This window comes from Eutrigla gurnardus, assembly GCF_963514095.1.
Source record: "Eutrigla gurnardus genome assembly, chromosome: 2".
Classification (NCBI taxonomy): Eukaryota; Metazoa; Chordata; class Actinopteri; order Perciformes; family Triglidae; genus Eutrigla; species Eutrigla gurnardus.
The window spans coordinates 22,265,888-22,287,211 of NC_139916.1; positions in this window are offsets into that span (position 1 = coordinate 22,265,888).

The following is a 21,324-nucleotide window of genomic DNA, read 5'->3' on the forward strand; positions in this document are numbered from 1 at the left end:
TATCATTAAAGAAGCACTGTGTAATGCTACTAGAAAAAATAAATAAAGCCAATTACCATAATTTTAAGGTCATATTGATATTTTTTTGTAAACGAATAATAATAAAAATGAATACATCCACAGAGCTAGCCCTGTGATAGACTGGCGTCCTGTCCAGGGTGTACCCTGCCTTCGCCCAATGATAGCTGGGATCGGCTCCGGCCCCCCCGCCACCCTGAATACAGGATAAGCGGTAGACAATGGATGGATGGATGGATGGACATCCACAGAGCTTTGAGAAAGGTGCAGAATCAAAAGTATCACTTCTCGTGAAAATATAATTTTGATTGTGAATGAATCATTAAAAGAAATTGTAATTAAAGTTTTGTTTACCTCTGTGTAGATGTGTGACGTGTGATGTGTGACGTGTGGCCGTGGCTTCTAGCAAGGCTTGTGTGCCAATAGAATAACGACGTTGGTATCATGTGGTATCTCTGCGGCGTCAGGGGTTAAGAGTCTTTGGGGTTGCCAGTTAGTGTGGAGAAAACACTTCGTGTGGAAGTGCTAAGTGACAAAAGGAGGAGTAAGACCAGAGTGACCATTGGTTCAGTGTTTTGTCAGAGTCAGCTGAAGGAGTTTTAAGCATTGAAAAGCCATGCTAAGGTGGCTACTTTTCTTCTTTACCGGTAAGATATTGTTAAAGCTAGCTTTACAGCACACTGCTGTTGGTCAAACTCATGCTGCTCTCTTATAATCTTCATGTGTTCATGTCTTTACATTGGCCTATCCAACTCTGTGCCACTAAAATGGCTGTACATTTTCATAGTTTCAACAGGTTTGACCTGTTTTTTTGTTTGTTCTCTCCGCCAACAGGGGACAGCTTGCCAGGATGGGAGCATGGATGCTCCAGCTAAATTCAAGCTAACTGAAGGTTTGTCCATCTCCCCAGAGCTACCACATACTCAGTTCCTGGAGTAATCTCATGGCGGCGGGGAGCAAAGGCCAAGGTGCAAGTCGTTTGCTCATTTCTGCCCCTAGGAATTTAATCCAACAAACTTTCAAAATGTACACGGAACCCGGGATGACAGGACACGGCAGTGACTCACTATCGCCTCTTTAGGTCAGACAGGACGGGCCAGGGCTAGCATGCTCATTTCAGTAGATATCTCTGCAACGCAATCTACATTGCACTTTTAAATCTCAATAATAAAAATAGAGCAACCACTTTCACTCGTAGCCATTTTAACCACAATAATCTACAACATAGCACAACAGTTTGTAATTATTATGTTTTCAGCCACTTTGAAAGGGCCCGTGTCACTTTTTTGTTAAAATTGGATATCTTTTTTTCAAAACTCTACATAAGCTGTGCCAGCGATTCTCTTTCAAGTTAAGGGAAACGTTTAAAAGATGCATTGTCATTAAAAAAAAGGAAAGAAAAATCAGCAAAGAAGAGGGACAGTGGCAGACACACAGCCTCATGTTTCACCAACTGTCACTCATCACACTAAATAAATCTCCCTATCACTGCATAGATAATTGCTGTTAGTTTTATCTACTGCAATCCATTTGATTGACTTAAATATGAAAATGATGGAGATATGAATATTTAATGTTTCTGGGCAGAGGAGAACTCCAGGGGGTTTTCAGCTAGACTGATGGAAAATACAGAGGAGGTGTAATGCCATTAATTAAGGTCATTTGGTATCTTATTGGATGTGGAGAGGTGTGCGGGTGTGGGGGAGGGTTGTGTTTGAAAAAATGACAGTTCAAGGTCAGCAGGGATACGAGGCTGCCACATACATTGGCACTTCAGCTAATCCAGCTTCACCCACGGGTAACTAAGGCAGTGGGATGATTAATGAGACCATTCTGCACGTACAAGCATCTGTTTCAGAGAGCACAAGTCCTGCTGAAGTGTCCTGGAGAAAGACACTGTAGGCCAACCAGGTCTAGAGTGTCCTTATAGCCAAATGTGAACCTTGACCTCCCCGAGGAAGACAAAAGAAAATGAATGGTCTCTTACAATTAAATATTGAGGTTAGGTTGTACATTTCAAAAGCAATATTCAGTTACATGTAAAGTTTCTTTACCAACTTTGAACTCATGCAGCCTTAAATATGATATGATGAATATTTAATGAGAGCATATTGCCACATGTGCAGAGTATTCCAATATTTTGCCTCTAAACCCATCCCAAGTGTCAGATTTTGCTTTCTGATGAAGGCAGAACAGAGTTAACCCGTTGAGACCGACATTGTATTTACAGGCTAACGCCATCGTCACTATTACTGTATGTGTCGTAAGCATGTCACATATTCCTGTTTTCAGAATTAACAAGGCTAAATGTCACAATCTGGCATATTTGTAGCTACATTTACATGGACCACATATTTTGGTTTTGCCCTAATTCAGAAATAGACAATATTCATATTATATTGCCATTTATGAGCAATTCATGAGACGGGCTACGGTACGGTACAGTACTCACTGCCACTAAAAGATTCAGTGCCGGTAGAGATGGAAGAGGGGACAGCAGCTGCTTGCCAAAACCTACATACAACAACCCGTCACGATCGCATTCAACAAGAGAACACATCTGCTAATATTTAGGTCAACATAAACAACTGTTCGTTACCAGCGCCAAGGAGGTCATGTTTTTGGCTCAGCTTGTCTGTTTGTCCTGTTTGCACATGTTTTACATTTTCATTAACGCCATGTGATAGGGTATTTGTGCTGCTTTCACATGCTGTTGGAGTAATTAGTCCCTTGCTCGGAGAATCCTGTCATGGTTCGCAATGGCAGCTGTCAGATTCTCTGTTGCCTCTTTGTTCCTGCCCCCTCCCTGTGCCTCTCCTTGTTGTCTGTCTGTGGATTTAGCTATTCCCTTTTTTTCTCTTGCTCGGCGCTTAAGTGGACACACCTGCTTCTCATCAGCTCCATCACTGCCAGTTGTATACTCCAGGTCCTGCAATCTGCCGTTCGCTGGATTGTTCTGTCTCCGTTTGTGCTTTGGTGAGATTTTCAAACCTGGAAGTTGTTGCTCTTCGTGTGTTTTGTCTCCGTGTAATCCTCATCTGTGCTCCATTATCTCTAGATCATGGACACCTGTCACCGATCCACTCACCAGTCTGCCCTCTCATCTGTCCCCTCCACTCCAGCCACACACTGAGTCTTTCCAATGCCGACGCCATCTCGGAAACCTCTGGATTCCCTGAATCCTCAGTCACCTCAGAATCACTCTACACTGAATAATTTCCTTCATTTAACTCAAGTCTGAGTGTTGTCTGTCTCTACATTTTAAAAAAATGCATGTGAACTCCCCCTCTCGTCAGAACAACTGAAACACAGCTAATGTGTTGTTTAACGAAATGCAACACAACTTCTTTCTTTCCATGTCCATGTTTTCATATTCCAATTTAAGGCTCATGAATGCACTGAAGTCGGAAGAACAACTTCCCCACTCGAGAAATGGGACCATCCGAGGCAGCACCTGGATGCACTGTTGTCTGCTTTTACTTAATCAACATAATAACAAGCATCCAAGCCATCCCTCAGTTGTCTTTATACATACTTGGATTCACCAAGGTAAAATTTAGATGTCTTTATTATCACATAAAATGCAATTCTATACATACACTAATAGGATAAATGTATGATAGAAAAACAGTCGGGGAAAATAGAGCCTGTGATTATTTTTTATTATTACTTTTTTAAGTACTTCCCAGCAGTGTTACAATTATTCATGAAGACATTATTCAGTTCCTTTAACTGCTAAATTGACTCATTAGCCAATTATGAGACAATGAGCTTCCTATCTACTGTAGTTAGCAGAAGTAACAGATGTTGCTACAGATCTGATGGTGTTCCACAAACAAGGATTAAACAGCCTCCTGCAGCACAAGCCACTGTCACAACAGTCCTACTTTTAGTTTATAGGTGTATTACACATACTCAAATACAAACACATTTCTACATTACGCCTAGGGCAGGCAAGGGGACATAATCATGATCCTAGTAAATTACCATACCCTGTGTGATGTCGGAGAGGCAGTAGTGGTAGTATAGTGCGTCTGGAAAAATACACAACTCATCGTAATTAAAAAACACTTATGTCAATCTTGCATCTGCGTTTCCCATTGACCGTTCCCACAACATCACCTGCTATCAAAACAAGAAGGCAAACAAAAAGAATTGCTCCAGTAGTAAAGCCCACATCTTTCTAGATTTGATTGTGACATTGACGAGCAGTGCAACTCCACGCCGCATCCTGGTGCTGCAAAGTTGAGAATATTTGAACTTTAACTTACTGTCGTTAATGGGAACAAATTCTCACTCCCGACTCATCGCTTGGTCAGTGGCCATACGCTAGAAATATAACATATTATATTACTCACTTAACTATGTAAGTTATGTCACAAAACAACGGTAATATAAGTCAACATTGACTTAGATTGAAAGGGGACATGAAACACTTTCTCCTGAGCGAAAGTCCTTCTTGTATGACCTGTCCAACCATCCCATTTTTTTATTTTTTGGGGCCTTTTTGCCTTTATTCGAACTGGGGCCACTGCAGTGAGGACTTAGACTCGGTACAGTCGGGGTTCCAACCCTACCACCTGAGCTATCTGGCACCCCGACTTTCTCATTGTTTATATTACATCAGTTGCTCTGATCATCTACTAATTTTATGGATTAGTTTACAGTTCATTAAAAGCCCAGTGTGTCTCATAAAGTGTGCCCCGGTAAATAAAAATAATAGATCATTCTTACTACTATACTTAGAAGTACTATAGTATATATAGTATAGTATAGTATACTATAGTAAACGTACTTTTTTGGATACTCAAACACATTTTACATGAGATGGTTGACAAATCCATAATACAAAAATAAAATACTAAGACACAAGTGGAAAAGAAACAAGATACTAAAATACAGAAATTCAACATTTAGAGGTTTGAAAGTTCAGGTGTGGAAAGGCCGTGGGAGTCAGTTGTTGTCTTTTTTGAAGAGATGGGTTCTAGTTTGAGTTGAGTTTTAAAAAAGTGGAATCCGAGTTGCGGATGTTTGGAGGGATGGAGTTCCAGAGAGTCGGGGCAGCAATGGCAATGACTCTGTCCCCCAAGGTGCAGTGCTTGGTTCTGATGATGAGGGTCAGAAAGTTTGCATCTGAGCATGGGAGTTGGCGAGTGACTTTTGAGGAGGTCTGTAAGTTATGAGGGTCAGTATCAGGCGCCATTGGGCACAAACTGGTATGGGTATTTCAGAAGTTTGGACTGGGAAATACCAGAGTCCAATTCGTTACTCATGATTTATCATGTAATATAATAATGGAGGTACAAATATTATTACCTGGGTTACATTTGCTACTTAGAATAGTAGAGTAGGTATACTATAGGGCTGCATTTGATAATCATAAGGACATATCTTAAGTTACAAGGAGTATGCAGTCATTTATATAAGCATAACATACATTTATCCCTGTCTTCAGAGAAATAGGAATCACTAAAATCCCTGATTTGATATATGGTTCTAGTTTGAATGAGTTATGATTCTGACAAGAAGGGGTGTTATGCAAATTATATCACTGTGCATTGCCAAGATCTACTCTGTGCATTTCTAACGCCCCGACAAAATGTAGGGTAGATAGGAGCTGTTAAACATAAACATATGCAAATCAGATTTTTTTTTTTTAAATGTAAAAAGAGGTCAAGCCGCTGGGAAGATTTAAGCCTGCTGTTTCTCAAAACAACACCGAATCCCATGCAGCTGACCCCACCCACACACACACACACACACACACACACACACACACACACACACACACACACACACACACACACACACACAAAAGAAACATTACATGCCTATTTATTATCTCTCTTGTCATACTTGGGATTGAACTTGTTTTTGAAAGGACAGTGCATGAGGAGAGAAGTTACAAAAAGAAAACATGTGGAAAGTGATCAGAAAGATGGAATTCACCTGGTGTACAGTGCTTCCCAGTGAGATATAGAGCTTTGACTGAGATTCTGGTGAGTTTTTTAAGCTCCGGGCTTGACAGCCTACAGTACTGCTTTCATTGTTGTTACTGCCAGTTCTCTAAAGTTGGAGGTATAACAACATCCACTGGCGAGGAATAACACTTTGTTTTATTGGTGCACTTTGGGTCTGTGCAGCAAAGAAAAAGCCAAGAGATGTGGATAACACCTCACTGTGAACTTGTCAAAGGTAGAACAAGTGGGAAAAAGTAGGTGGGGGATGAGGGGATGGGACACAAAGAAAAATAAACCAACATTGTTGCATTCCCAGGAATGCAAAGAATGTAGAGAGATACAAAACTTGAGGCAAATGTAACCACACTATTTATGTACAAATACAATACGTCTACATGAAATATAAATATAAAAATTGAAGATGAACTTTTAGTTGATACTACTTTTGTCATGTATTTTTAATATCTACATTTGATGCACTTGAATCCAAGACAATCAAAGAACTGGTAAATAGGGTGAGAAAAGGGAACATTTACTCAAACTGCTGGAGCATATACCATCATGCATTGCACTCAAGTAAAAATAGTAGGGAGAGCATTGCGATTGAGGCAAATCCATGAGTTTCCGAGCAAAAATCGTTTTAATGTGAGCAGAGCAGTGCATCGCAATAAAATGTCCACAAAGTACTTATATTTATTTATGTATTTATTTGGGGAAATACAAATATTGCCTCCATATTGAGAGGGGCAGCATAGACCCTTAGACCCCCTAGATCCCATCTTACCTTTAACAACAAAAGCCCTGCACATGTACATTGCATCACTCCTTACCAGGCAAACTTAAATTCCCTCGAAGCATTTTAATAGCAGAAAACTGAACAAAATAGCTCCCAATTTGTATTGCATACAATGATGTTGTATTTATTATGGATGTTTGATGGTGCAGAGAAAATGACTCAAGTAGTGTTTTTGTTTTTCATTTTGCTGATGAGCTCATGATATAGAACACTAGTCCTGTACATAGATCTCCATGGATAGTGAGTAGGGAGTAGTGAATGAGAGAGTGAATTCACACACAACCTAAAACTGGTGGATTAAGCCCTTTCACAGCAGCCATTTTCACATATCATTGCAGGATAAACAGAGGTGTAATCAACAACATTAATTATTAATTAATTAGCGGAGTGGAGCAGCAGACTTCAGCAGTATAAAACAGGACCGACTGACCAACACACACTACAGCATTTAACATCTAAAACCAACTCTGAGCTAAAGAAAATAATTACAATTGAATACTAATAACAGACTGGTGGATTTCATGATTGATCAAATCAAAATCGAGTAGCAGTGAACTTGTAAATAGGCCCAAGCTATCAGGCAGTTAATATGGCACAGAGCTTGTGGGTGATTTGTGCAGCCCAAGTCAGCTCAGAAAAACACTTAAATTGCAGGCCAACCTGGGGTGTATTCCAGAAAGCAGGCTCAACCCAATCTGAACCTAACCCTGAACTCTGAGTCGACCAACTCTGAGATGGGCGCCTCTGAGTTTTTGGTTCCAGACGTTACAAGTAGTAGCATTAACAGTAGTGGTGGCATTAACAGAAGCAAAGTATCAACAGTAGTAGTCCATGGCAGCAGGCACAGCCACGCCAAGATGGATCCATCCAACAATTTTCTCAGATTTTCAACATTTCATATTATGAAATGTTGAAAATCTGAGAAAATTGTTTAAATATGTGATCGGTGTGAAAAACGGTAATTTTCTAATAACTAAGCCAAACTCTGCAGCAGCGTATTTTCCCCCGTCGCCTCGAGCGTTAACCCTGCCCCCAGCCCCTGACGTAGGTTTGCAAATGGTTCTAGACCAGCAAAGAGTTGGTGCCGCTCTGGAACCAGTTTTCCTGGCCGAGAGCCGGTTCTTTGTCTGTGGAAACAGGAAGAACTGGTTCGCGATTAGGCACCGGCTCTGAACCGGCTCCGAACCGGCCCTCAAAATGCCTCGGTGGAAAAGGGGCAAGAGTCAGTTGTCATGGTAACTGTTACCAGTCAGTTACCATCGTAACTGACCTAAAGGTTGAGTTCACTCTCTTTCTGGAACGGAAAACTCAGAGTATCCCGTTTCCAGGGTTAAGAAACTCTTAACGCTGCTTTATGGAACACACCCCTGGTCTTTCCTCAGGCACCAGCCTCAGGGACCCTCACACCAAGCTGCAATGCTAGAAATGCATCCCCGGCAGAATTTTCCTGCGGTACTGCGCGCCTATTGTGCACTCCGTTAAGTTGAATTTAAAATATTCTCGACGTTTCAGGAGCAGGCATGGAGTTGCACTGCTTGTCAATGTCACACAGCAAATCAAATCGAGCAAGATGTGGGCTTTACTACTTAATTTTAATCACAATGATTTCTATATTTAACAGCAAGAGTCTGTTTGGATACACATTTGATTTCCTGGTTGCCCGACGCACTTTTCCAAGGTGTATTCTTGAAGCGGCAACATAGCCTGTCATGTGTCCTGGTGTGATTCAGGCCTGAGGCCATACTTTTGTGTTTCACTATTGTGGATGTGTTTTCTTTCATGATTCAAGTTATTGACATCCATATTTCTATCACTGTGTGAAGGTAAAATTCTGTAAAGCAAAATTATAATATGTATTTATAACTAATCATAAAAGCAAATTAAAGTGATGGTTCGGAGTGAAATGCCAAACACCCCCTCGGAAGCATTTTTAGCGATGGTCAGCATTGGTCAAGATAGCCGCTATCAGCTGAATGGCTTAGTACTAGCGCTATAGTACATAGAGTATATCTCGTAAATTACCCCACTAATAATGCTTGGAATGTTACCAAATTTCTGCAGCAGTACACATAGGGTATGTACTCACAAAACGAGGCATTTGAAAGTTTGTAAGTACACCAGTAGTTTATTTAAAAGAACACTTGCCTGATAGCTTCTATCCTCAGGCAAGTGTTAATTTAAATAAACTCATGGTGTACTTACAAACTTTCAAATGCCTCGTTTTGTGAGTACAGACACTATGTGTACTGCTGCAGAAGTTTGGTAACATTCCATGCATTATCAGTGGGGTAATATGAGATATACCCTCTGTACCATAGCGCTAGTACTAAGCCATTCGGCTGATAGCGGCTATCTTGACCAATGCTGACCATCGCTAAAAATGCTTCCGAAGGGGTATTTGGCTGGATGTCATGGTGGAAATTACCTAGGGTGCATTTCACTCCGAACCATCACTTTAAAGTGAAAGTTCACCCCCGGTTTGAGTTTGAGTCCACCTGCTGCATCATTTTGAAAAAAAAAAAATGGAAACGTGGGCATGGTGCTGAGAAATGAAACCAAGGTCTTGACGTGGTTTTGACAAATATGACAGCCAGGACTGATGACGGTAGCGTGGAAAACAATAATATGGCAATGGGCACTGAGTTTAATGGATTTCTGTTTATCAGATCACAGACAAGATAAGACCATGCACAGTCCACTTTGATGGTAGGAGAGCAGGCATCAGCAGACGGACATTCGTGGCTGTAGAAACTCAAATTCAGTCTGCGTGCACCCTAGCCCCTCTGTCTCTGGAGCAGCCATCTGCTCTGATCATTGAATAGAATTACAGCCTAACCATTCATTCATTAATAAACCTTGACCTTGAATCCTAAACCTTTAATTTTATCTGGCTTTTACTACTGACGTTTCTACACCGGACAACTCCCAATATGCCCTCAAGCGGGGTATTTGCATTGTCATCACATTTAAATTTGTATCTTTTGAGATTAATATGCAAATAGCATGGACGCAGGAAGAATGGGTGCAGCATCCAATTCCTAAAACAAACAACCACCAATTATTAAATTTTAATTTTAGTGTTAGAATGATGGTGGATTTTCTTTTTCTTCCTGGGATACAAGCTATGCAGTACACACAAAGTCTATTTGCAGTGGGAAAGAGGATTTGCTTTGTTTATTATCAAGAAAGAGACACCGTGACAAGAAATGTAGACATGATACGAAAAATTTGTTTGATCATGAAGCTCAATGTTACTGTTGAATGCTATTCTCATCAGGTTTATCAGTGACATGGGATCTGTATATATTATGTTTCCTTCCCAAAAGTAGGCTCTGTGTAGGATGTTGCCACACTTGATAAGATACAGACATCTGGAACATGGAACAGCCATTTTAGGGATTGGTCAGTAATTCATAACGCAATGTATGTGTTTGTAGGCGAAGACAGACACAGTGCACACTCTATCAACTCATACGTAAAATTGTTAGTTAGCCCTTGACTTGTGTATTAATGTATTAATACCTTTCAGGACTCAAATAGCCCAGTATGAAGTAGTAACGGCACTTCTTCAGTCAAACAACACCATAGGTAACAATCATGGTAACAGACACGGTAAATAGCTTTAAGGGTACTGGTATTGGTACTGACAACATTATTTTGTAATGATATCCAGTATCTGGGCTGCATGGTGGTGTAGTAGGTAGCACTGTCGCCTCACAACAAGAGGGTCCTGGGTTCAATTTCCGGGTCGGGTTCAGGTTCCTGTCGAGTTTGCATGTTCTCCCCGTGTAAGTTTGGCTTCTCTCCGGGTTCTCCGGCTTCCTCCCCAGGATGGCGATAGGTTCGTTGATGACTCCAAATTGCCCGTAGGTGTGAATGTGAGCATGAATGGTTGTCTGTCTCTACATCTCGGTCCTGTGATGGACTGGCGACCTGTCCAGGTGTGCCCTGCCTTCGCCCAATGACAGCTGGGATCGGCTCCTGCCCCATGGATGGATGGATGGATGGATGGATGGATGGATGGATATCCAGTCTAGGTTAGCCATAATGTGGTCCTTGTCAATAACACCCCACCACACACAACATATTCACTGCGCAATTCTGTGGACTAAGTCTGTGGATCTGAGAAGAAATCTGTACAAATACACTATATTGCCAAAAGTATTCCCTCACCTGCCTTGACTCACATATGAATTTAAGTGACATCCAATTCTTAATCCATAGGGTTTAATATGACGTCGGTCCCCCCTTTGCAGCTATAACAGCTTCAACTCCCCTCTGGGAAGGCTTTCTACAAGGTTTAGGAGTGTGTTTATAGGACTTTTTGACCATTCTTCCAGAAGCGTATTTAGGCCTGGCTTTCAGTCTCAGCTCTAATTCATCCCAAAGGTGTTCTATCGGGTTGAGCAGGCCGGTCAAGTTCATCCACACTAAACTCTCTCATCCATGTCTTTATGGACCTTGCTTTGTGCACTGGTGCACAGTCATGTTGGAACAGGAAGGGGCCATCCCCAAACTGTTACCACAAAGTTGGGAACATGGAATCGTCCAACATCTCTTGCAGCATTCAGAGTTCCTTTCACTGGAAGTAAGGGGCCAAGCCCAGCTCCTAAAAAACAACACACCATAATCCCCCCGCCACCAAACTTTACTTTGCCACAATGCAGTCAGACAAGTACCGTTCTCCTGGACAGTGGCGGCGTGCTTTACACCACTGCATCCCACGCTTTGCATTGCACTTGCTGATGTATGGCTTGGATGCAGCTGCTCGCCATGGAAACCCATTCCATGAAGCTCTCTACATTTTTCTTGAGCTAATCTGAAGGCCACATGAAGTTTGGAGGTCTGTAGCGATTGACTGCAGAAAGTTGGTGACCTCTGTGCACTATGCGGCTCAGCATCCACTGACCCGCTCCGTCATTTTATGTGGCCTACCACTTCTTGGCTGAGTTGCTTCCACTTTGTTATAATCCCACTGACAGTTGACTGTGGAATATTTAGGAGCAAGGAAATTTCACGACTGGACTGCACAGGTGGCATCCTATCACAGTACAACGCTGGAATTCACTGAGAGCGACCCATTCTTTCACAAATGTTTGTAGAAACAAGCTGAATGCCTAGGTGCTTGCTTTTATACACCTATGGCCATGGAAGTGATTGAAACACCTGATTTCAATTATTTGGATGGGTGAGTGAATACTTGTGGCAATATAGTGTATGTGATTTGTGTTACATAAAAAAGTGGCAGTTTGTTTTTGAGATATTGTGCAACTTTCTGTTAAACCTTGTTGGATATTATGAGTTTTCCATGAACTACGGCTGCAGCTCTCGAATCTTTTTGTAATCAAGTAATCTATTCCATTGATAAATCAAGTAATCGGATAAAAAAATAAACATTGTATAAAGTTCCCATATACACTGTTTATTTCTTAAAACATTCGGTCAATGACTATTAACAGGATTAAAGATAAGAAAAAAAGGAAAAAAAGCTAAAGATAAATGTTTTTTTCTTTATTTAAACCTCAACACAAACAATAAATCAAAATAACCTAATTCTTTGAAAATAAACTTAAAATGCTCGTCATAGATAGATAGATAGATAGATAGATAGATAGATAGATAGATAGATAGATAGATAGATAGATAGATAGATAGATAGATAGATAGATACTTTATTGATCCCGAAGGAAGGATATTATAAGCACTGGGGAGCGTGCCTATGGTCCCACAGCCTTATGTTCGCACATCCCTGTTCCCACAGCCCTATATTCCCACAGCCCTAATGTATGTTCCCACAGCCCTATATTCGCACAGCTCTATGTTCCCGATGCCCTATGTTCCCACATTTCTAAGAGTTTTTTTTCAAAATTAGGCCCTATGTTCCCACAGTGCAATTGAGTTAGTGCAATTGAGACAGCGCACATTTAACTTTCCATAGTTATTTAATAGGGGTGTGACGATACACTCCGCTTACGAGACGAGACGAGACACGATATTGGGTTCACGAGAACGAGACGAGACGAGATTTTAAGAAAACTACAATGACAAAATATATGACTGGACTAACAGACTTTAATGCACATGCATTTTGAAATATTTTATTATAACTCTTTACATGCATGATGTAAGCATGATCTTTTAATAAACTTCTTCTTTCACAAATTTAAACTAAAACTAAAATTTATAAAAGTTAAAATAAAATAAATAAAATATTAAAATTCCCAAGTGTAAATATGTGCAAAACCAAATCAAAGTTCTACTTTGTCAATACAGAGTGCAAATAGTGCAAACGGAGCCTGACCAAGTATGTCATGAACAACATGCTGCAACTACAGCATCTCTGACATCGCAGCTGTCAAGTGTATCAATGCTTCGGGAGTTTTGTCTTATCTCTGGGCTGGTGATGCTGCTATGGCAGCTTGCTGCTCAAGGTAACGAGCCAGCATATCCAACGTGCCCGTGATTAACTTGTGTGATGGCAATTGTAGCCGTTTCTGCTTGGACATTTTCACCGCGGTAGCCGCTGAAGTACGATGAAAAAAAGCAGTCACACGTCTCACCCGCCCGAGTAAACGAGCAACGCGGGGAACACCGAAGCCAGCTTGGGTTGCAAGATTTAAAGTGTGCGCAAAACAGATGTGCGACTTCAATCCCGCGTCGCGCGCGGCCACGTCCATATTACGTGCATTGTCGGTAACAATAAGCGATGCCGTGGTTGGGTTTTTTAAGCTCCCAGTCAGTAACAGCTGTCTGTAAAACCTCAGCTATGTTTAGCTCACAAATCTCACGAGACAGATTTTTAACGCGACGAGAAATATCGTTGACATTAATCTCGCGAGATCTCGTGGTACAAGATCTCATCACACCCCTATTATTTAATGAACAGTACACATTCAAACAATCTAAATAAGTAAAAACTTTCACTATTTAGGCAGTTTTTTGTGCAAGGAACAGGCAATCTGCAAGTGACATCCTTTGAAGACTATTTAAAAAAAATACATAGCTCAATTTACTATAAGGAGCCACACAAAGGACGTGTCAAAATGATGCCAGGGTAACAGCACAAGCCAGGGAAACTCTAAACAGCTTCTACAACACAGTGGCTGACAGCGCTCCAGTATGACTCAATATTTCGATTGCCATCATTATACTGTCCCTTCAGTTGGACCAGTGTGCTCTCTAAGATCCTCCACTTGCGTTGCCGTCTAGGGGGTCCATCGCCTCTCTGTCAGCATGATGCTTTCTTCAGTCAGGGTCTGGCGGTCTTTCAGGTGACGGCTGAATAGCCACAGAGAGGGATGGCGCACTTGCACTGTATCATTCATTGGTCGGGGGTAAGCTAGACAAGCTAGATAAACAATTATAGAAAGACAAAACATTAAAATTACTTGCACAGACATTTTGCAACAGCACACATTCAACATGGTGATTTTGCAATTACTCACATTCAACATGGTTGTTCGTTCTTTGTTCCATGTCCCTCTCGAAGACATTCCACATAACTGGTGGAAAGGTGGATCCAGGGCACATGTATACGTTCCTCATGTAAATGGTCCTCATTTATATAGCGCTTTTATCCAAAGCGCTTTACAGTAATGACTCACCCATTCACCCATACATTCACACACCGACGGCGGAGTCAACCACGCAGGGCAACAGCCAGGGTGAGGTGTCTTGCTCAGGGACACCAGGCACTCAGCTAGGAGGAGCCGGGGATCGAACCGGCAATCTTGCAGTTGCCAGCCAACCCGCTCTACCTCCTGAGCTAACCCCCCATGTAAGTGATGAACTCTTCCATTGCAGCGTAGTGTCTCACAAGACGTCTACAGCGTCTGCCATTGACAAGTGTGTTAAAGTTAATCTGAAACAGAGCAAGTGGAAGGTAACCTAGTGCCATGAGTTTGCGGATGACACGTGTAAGGGTGCGGCCTTTGTGGTAGGGTACAGCTAATCCGAGTTCTTGGATCATCCTCCGCAGGGATTGGTTGAAATGAAAATAACAACCTCCAACCGTGGCTTGACTTGTGAAACTCCATTTTCCAGTGCTGTCTTTAGGGCATTTTCAAAGTTGCAGACGACAAGTTGAAGGTGCCAATTGTGGTGGGTTACTCATCGGATGGCCACTTTGACAGCTTGGAGTACTTGCCTGTAGTCTACAATGGTTCTCTGCTCCATAAGCACGTGAACAAGAAGCAGAACAAAGCCATGATGGTTTCCCAAAATGGTAAAACACTGTCTGTATGGTCGAGGTCAACTCCTAAAGGTGGCATCCATGTAAGTTGTTCTGCATTGTAGCAGCAGGGTCAGATTCTCATTTGTTGCAAACACCAGTATGCCCCAATAATTGTCAGCATGCAGCAAAAAAAGGTCTTCGGCCCATGTTTGCGCCCATGAGCCAATGACCTCCACTTCATCCACAGTGGCTGGGATCTCTGGCATCGCCTCAGACCTGGCTCTCTGCATTGGTGAACGGATTGACTGAAACGCTGGTAATGGTGGTCTATCGCCTCCTCCTTGGACTGCCCAACGATGTCACACAAATTCTGCATCGTAAACTCGTCTCACTGGCACCTCACTTGAGTCACAACATCTTGTCAGAATTGAGCTCTGCTGACCATGGCTTCATCCTGGGGGTGGGTATGGTCCTCCTCATGGAACCCAATCACTCTGATAACTGGATCATCATCCTCTTCATTCAGCAGGTTTGTGTACACCTTTGCTCTGCAGTTCTGGCGCCAGCAACGCCCATGAATCTTTTCAGCTCGTTTCATGTCGGTGGAAACGGAAGTTCTGAACTAAAAAATAAATATAAGAAACACAAGACCTAATTTTGAAAATGTCCTAGATTAAATTCAAGATTCTTTATTTGTCACGTGAATTGTTATACCTGTACAACAAGGAGTGAAATGTACTCCTGACTTCACTCCAAGACTGTGCTGACACTCAATTTAAAGGGGCCATATTATGAAGAACCGGTTTTCTCTTGTCTCTACACCTATACACTGGTCCTCCCTGAGCCTGTCAACTCCCAGGATGAGGAAAACAAGCAATTCCTGCATGGTCTCTGCAGCTAACCCTCTGGTAAAATGGTGCTCCTACAGGCTGTTCAGATTCAGCTCCTTTCATTATGTAACGAAAGGAGTAATTTGCATAATGCCGAACTCCTCTGCACGATGATAGGAGATCCGAAAGGGGGGCGTTTCGCAACACAGTGCTGAGAGCCGACAGCGCAGAAAGAGAAAGCGGACAGACAGCGGAACCGGAGAGACCCATGGAGAGCACTGACAGAGAGCATGGACAGACCAACAGCAGGACCGACAGCTCAGGCCGACGGCGGCACCGACCAGCACGGGCCGACAGCGTGCACGGAGAGTGCAGCCCAACTTACCGGTCATGGCGCTGAGTGATCGGGCTGGTGCTTCGTGAATAAATCCCGGTGAAGCTGGAGATAATCCTCCCTCTGTCGCACGCGCTCTGGTGCGTCTTCACTGTTCCAGTTGGACGGAGCCCGGGGGCGCGTGTCCGACAGAGCACCCCGCACGGCGGCCCGTGTCTGGTCTCTTGCGTTTCCTTTTTATAGCTACGGTCCGTGTTAACTTCTATGTGTGTGCTAACCACTTCACATCGGGCTGCTTCAGTAACGAGGGTCAGTACAAAGCTGGCTTTGCCTCGATACTGACCGTCGTAAAAGGATCTGTGCCAACCATACGGGACCCAGCAACTTCACCTGAGCCACATAGGCAATCCATATGAATACATCCACGTAAACATTGGCGCATGCTGCCGCGTAGCGCAAGCGGAGTCCTGTCTCTCTCCAAGTAGGCGATGACAAACAGAGCTCATTAGCATTTAAAGGTGCAGACACAGAAGCAGCCTGTTCTCAGGAGAGCTCAGCAGAGCTCATTTGAGGGTCATTCCGTGTCATTTCATCAAATGCCTCCCACCTGACCATCTCAGAATGTCCTGAAAAAATTCAAGTACAAAGACACACTTGTTACTAGGACAAATCCAAAATATTAGGTCTCTACTGTCAACAGTTTTCTCATGAAACATCATTGAATGAAGGGTAGTTTAGACGGTTTTTGGCATCATGCTCTGAAAAGCCATTTTTAAACGGCAATATCTAGAAAACTATCTCACCTGTGGCCTTCAACATTTCTACAGTGTATATCTGTTACTAAACGCCTCCAGACATGGAATATCAGGGGTGTAGCTCAATGATAAACTAGTATGGTAAGTACTTAAAAAGGGGCTTGTTGAAATAAAGTAGTACATTTGAAGGATGGCTGAGCTCCCATTTTTGCAGATAAAAGACTTCTATCACATCTGCCTCTATCTCTGGTGTTAGCTTAAACATTCTACAAAATATGGTTTCTCTCAGATGATTAGTTTCACAGATATTAAGGCTCAAAAATGGAAGTAAACACATCTTTGCCCAACTTCAGAGTCATATTCCAAAAAACTGACAACACGTATCAGGTCCAAACTTACTTTTTTTTAAAGATCATCTTCTTGTTAAAATCATATTAAAAAATCGGGAGGGTGTTTTGCCTCAATTTGTCGCAGTGATTTTTTAAAATCCTGATATTGGTGGGGTTTTTGTGGCTGGTTTTGGTACTGCATGTCCTAACAGCCTACTTGTAAACATCACAGGAGGGCAATTCAATTTTGCTTTTTATCATTTACCAAAGACTTACATGTGACTAAATGCTACTGATAAATTTAGCCTCACGAAAACATTAAAATCGATCACAGTTGTAGTTACAGAGGCAATACGTCCTTGAATGTGAGTTAAACATGGTGAAAGCAGCTTTTAAGGTCTTAAACCATGAACAAACATAGCAAAATATTGAAGACTGTACATTTTGTCATACTTTAAGTACATACATTACACAACCAAATCAAATAATAATCTTAATTTGAGCATAAATATTTTACATTACAGTACAAAAGTCTCCAAAGTTTGATATTGAATAACAGTTTGTCTCTATGCTCACTATGAGGGATCACACATTTTTCATCTTTTAGATCTAATTCCTTAGTCACATTCATTAATTTGGCAGTGACTTTACAAATAGTCTAATGTACATCTCTGCTCTATTGTGCTCATCTTTTTTGATGGCATACATGCACCCAGTTTCTGTAGAGGGAACGTCAATCCTTGCAATTCTATGCTGCAGTGGGACATTGCACATGTCTTCTCTTCTTGGCCAGTAGAAACTCTTGGCAGGGCCATGTGGGTGCATGAACTGAACCAGTACATCTTCATCTGAAACATCTCTGATACTTCCTATCCACCATTTCTGATCATACACACAACTCACATATTGTCTCATAGTGAGCACAGAGACAAACTGTTATTCAATATCAAACTTTGGAGACTTTTCTACTGTAATGTAAGCTCTTTATGCTCAAATTAAGATTATTATTTGATTTGGTTGTGTAATTTATATACTTAAAGTATGACAAAATGTACAGTCTTCAATTCATTTGTTCATGGTTTAAGACATTAAAAGGTGCTTTCAGCATGTTCAACTCACATCCAAGGACTTATTGCCTCTATAACTACAACTGTGCTACAATTTAATGTTTTCATAAGGCTAAATTTATCAGTAGTATTTAGTCACATATAAGTCTTTGGTAAATGGTAAAAAACACAATTGAAATGCCCTGCTGTGATGTTTACTTGTAGGATATTAAGACATGCAGTACCAAAAACGGCCACAAAAACCCCACCAATATCAGGATTTTAAAAAATCACTGCGACAAATTGAGGCAAAACACCCTCCTGATTTTTTAATATGATTTTAACAAGAATATGATCTTTCAAAAAAAGTAAGTTTGGACCTGATACGTGTTGTCAGTTTTTTGGAATATGACTCTGAAGTTGGGCAAAGATGTGTTAACTTCCATTTTTGAGCCTTAATATCTGTGAAACTAATCATCTGAGAGAAACCATATTTTGTAGAATGTTTAAGCTAACACCAGAGATAGAGGCAGAAGTGATAGAAGTCTTTTATCTGCAAAAATGGGAGCTCAGTCACTCTTCAAATGTACTACTTTATTTCAACAAGCCACATTTTAAGTACCTACCATACTAGGTTATCATTGAGCTACACCCCTGATATTCGATGTCTGGAGGCTATTAGTAACAGATATACACTGTAGAAATTTTGAAGGCCACAGGTGAGATAGTTTTCCAGATATTGCTGTTTAAAAATGGCTTTTCAGAGCATGATGCCAAAAACCGTCTAAACTACCCTTCATTCAATGATGTTTCATGAGAAAACTATTGACAGTAGAGACTTAATATTTTGGATTTTTCCTATTAACAAGTGTATCTTTGTTCTCAAATTTTTTCAGGACATTGTGAGATGGTCAGGTGGGAAGATTTTAAGAAATTTGATGAAATGACACGGAATGACCCTTGAGCAACTTTTAGACAGCTGAAATTCAGGACCATGGATGGGTTTGTGGCAATGCATATCGAATACAGTGTTGTTGGACCTCTGACAACTGTGTGAAATTGAGGAAAAACAGTATAATATGGGAACTTTAAGAAAGACGGGTTTCATTTTGAGAAAAATCTTAGAAATTAGTCAAATCTTAGAAATGTGGGAACATAGGGCTGTCCCTGTTAATGTTACTATCATTTCTGACTCCTCGCTGCTTCGGTTTGTGGCTGACTGGTGCTGAGACGCAGCTTTGAGGCAGTTTTTGATTCAAGCATTTTTTGTAATCGAGTTACTTAAGTAATCGTTTCAGCCCTACCATGAACTATTGCATATTTATTTGTCTTAGAGTACAGCAAGACATTTTTATTTGTGGAGGTCATGCTGTGAGTCACCTCTGATTCTGTGTAAATAGTTTTTTTTTTTTTTACTTTTTCAGTGAATAAATAGAAAGCCATGGTCTGATGCATCAAGACACGATTTTGATGGAAGCCTTTTAGACTTACCATTTCAGGTTTAGAGGATCCACATTCACTAATGTTTAGGGAGGTAACATTTTTTGAGAAATATGCACATTCATTTTCTACCTGAGGGTTTGACGGGAGTGTACCCATACTCATTTCCAAATGCTAAATACAAAGCAACAACCATCAGACAATTAGCTTAAAGATTAGCATAAGGAAGCTGCATTAAAGGACCTCCAAAGCTCAATCATCAACACTCTATATCTTGTCGGATCTGTAAGGGAGAAAAATGTTTAAACAACAAGGTTTTACACAAAGTTACTTGTTCAACTACAGTATGTTTCTCTTGGTGGAGTGACTTCCTGGAGCCAGGCAACCAGCGAAGACTTAAATACCTGCTGTAAAACCAACTTTAATTTTCTTTGTTGCATGACTTAAAAGTGCCCCTATAGAGTCTGGTGACCTAGCAGCCATTTAAAATAGAAACAACTGGGATATCTGGGACATCGCAGTCCCTAGAGCTGATTATGTCATTATTGCTAGTTTTTCTTCTTCTTTGTACTACTCATTATGACCTCTGTTAAAAATATGGCCAAGTCAAAGCAACATGAGGAACCATATGGCAAGAAACCTCATCTTCATCATTTAAAAAAATAGGCTGTGCCAATGTGAAATATATCACAATGCTCTACAAACAGCTAAATTGAGATTAATTATTCAACACTGTTGCACAGCAATTGCCCATAACAGATGTTGGAACATGTTCTAGCCATGCAAATTTAATTCAGCTACACGTACCATCCAGTAGATAGCTTTAGGAATTCTGAACATCTACATATATAGCTAAAGTGTATACAAATATATGTGGCCACTGAGACACCACATTTCTGATGAGGAAACATATCCATCCATTCATCCATCCTACCGCTTATTCTGTATTCAGGATTGCGGGGGGGGGGGGGGGGGGGGGGTATGTTGTACATACGTCATCACGACATAATATGACACACGCATGGCTTGATGTTGTTTTCAAGGAGCACCGTCTCAAGTCATCACAATAGAGAACAACACAGAGAACATGACTAAAATGTTACTGACAAGTGTTATGGGACTGTTCTATATGTGTAGCTCCCCCCTATAGCGTTTGCATGAAAATGGTATGGCCCACTGAAAGCAGGGAGTGCTGTTTGTGTTATGTCTCTGGCGCGAGTTCTGAATACAGTTCATGTGATAGACACACTCCATGTCTTGCCTGCATATATTTTTGTAAACACTCGGCCTGCATCAGAACATGTGAGCGCGAGTACGAGCAAGCAAGCTTGGCGAGCAGGCAGCGGATTTTGGACAGAGACACACAATGGCATTTTTATTATAAAAGTACAGGTCCGGTTCTGCTCCGTTACCGCTCACACCACGAGTCTGAAGCCCCAAGCCCGACCCAGAATCCTGCAGTCATCAACAGTATTTTCAGTCAGAAATCGGCTCGATAGGTCAGAGTAGAACACTGAGACATAATGAGAGGGACGGCCTATCGATTAAAGCCTACGTCATGTCAACATTGCGTACCCATGCATGTGCTCGTGCATGAACCGTACCGTAGTCAAATCCACCTCTTCCAAGCGCGCCAGGCCAAG